Source organism: Chrysochloris asiatica, unplaced genomic scaffold (genome assembly GCF_000296735.1).
Source record: "Chrysochloris asiatica unplaced genomic scaffold, ChrAsi1.0 scaffold00005, whole genome shotgun sequence".
NCBI lineage: Eukaryota > Metazoa > Chordata > Mammalia > Afrosoricida > Chrysochloridae > Chrysochloris > Chrysochloris asiatica.
In genome coordinates, this window is record NW_006408523.1 from 26,349,827 (window position 1) to 26,351,621 (window position 1,795).

Below are 1,795 nucleotides of genomic sequence, written 5' to 3' on the forward strand. Positions count from 1 at the left end.
AATAAAACATGGCTTGAAAACTGACCAGTGTATGCACCTATAGTACTAAATAAAATACACAAGGCAGCAAAACTTAGGGGCCAGAAACAGTGCTTACTACAAGTCAGTTATGGACTCATAATTTACAGTAAAAATGGGCACGTCCCAAGGCTCAATGTTTTTCTTTTGTCATTTACAGTAGAATAAATATTTTATTGCTATTGCTACACTTTAAATTTACATTCTAACCTATTAAATGCAGAAAGCCAGTGTAAAGCGTATAGGTTAAGTGTAGGTCCCATACATATGACAGTTTGTTCAAGACTAGTAGGTTTTTGCATCTTTAACTTTTTAAATGGCTAGTGGGTAAGATTTGTGCTTGTGATCAGCTCTTAACTTCAATTTTTACATCAAAGCCTCCTTGAAAGCGGTCTTTGTCACTGTACCCAACGTTCTCACCGTATGCCTTACAATGGATGCGGATTTCAGTGCCCATGGTGAGGTTGGTGAACTGTACAGCCACCAGGGGCTGTAGGTACTTGGCATGCAGAAGTCTGCGGTAGTAGGGATAACACTGCCTAGGAAAACCGCATAGCCGCCCAGTCCAAAATACTCCACGTTTCCAACTTTATCCTTATCTTCCTCTTACATGCCATTGCACTGCCCAGGCAGGACATAAGGGCTACACTTCAGCATCTGGGTAGATTTCATGGACTCGTTCATTCTTGGGAGGCTTAGGTTTGAAGCCCAGATCTCAGCTGAGCTTTATAATGACACATGATTTGCACTCTTTGTAGGCAAAAGAGTCATCATTTAGTCCAGAGCAATTTCCCAACCACTCAAGCTGGGACCTGCAGAATTTTCGCTCTCCCTGTTCATTGTTATATTCTCCTCATTCTTTGAAGTCTCTGGGAATGTTGCCACAGTCTTCAACGATTATTTCATCCTTTTGGGCCGAATCTTTGTTCTTTTCCAGAAACCTAACTATGTTCAGCACATAAGGAGCTCCAATAGGATAGTGGTTACGAGTCGGGCTGCCATCCTCAAGGTCAACAGTTCAAAACTACCAGTTGTCCCTAGGGAGAAAGATGAGGCGTTCTGCTCCAGTAAAGATTTACAGCCTCGGAAATCCTGTGCAGGGTCACTATGAGTCGGAACCGACTCCACGGTACTTAACAACAACAACAACTATGCTCAGCAAATAGGCCTCACTTGGAGTCTAATGGACGAAGGAAATTTCAGTCTTTTGGTTCTGAGGAATCTGTGTTAGACCTGGTGATGCCACTCAGTCCTGACAAGTGGTTAAAATGGTGAGCAGCAACACCTGTATGGTTCCAATGCAGATGCCAGCCAAGTAGCCGTAGAATATTATATAGAAGAGAAGGATCTTAAACCAACTGCCACCAGTCCTGCCCCAAAACTCCTTCTTCTCCGAGTTCCAGATGGATTTCTTCCAGCTCCCCACCTCCTTGGTTTTTCCGTTGGCCATGGTGATGGGTTAGCAGCTGCCACGGGGGTTGAGGGTGGGTGACTGCTGGGAGTGCCCGCCCTCGAGTCCTTTCAGGCTGCGGGTCGTGTCCAGGGCCTGGCTCTACACAAGCTGTACCCGCCGCTGCGGCTCTCCGAGTGGTAGACGCGCGGTGGAGAAGCCGAGGCAGGAACGGGAGGAGGAGGCCTCTCCATTAAATTTTACAGAAAGATATTTTGCATATATTTGTCAAATGTTTTAGACTTCTTTGTTATATCATTTCTGTGGAATTTTATTTTCAGCTTACTTCCCTGGGTTTTCTATGGGTGAGGAATTTCATTTATTTTT

The 1,795-nt window shown here is 44.7% G+C and overlaps 1 pseudogene; it reads right to left on the reverse strand.

The window, feature by feature from the left end:
- Window positions 1-364: 364 nt before the first annotated feature.
- LOC102827807 lies at window positions 365-1,468 on the reverse strand (annotated as a pseudogene).
- Window positions 1,469-1,795: the final 327 nt, after the last annotated feature.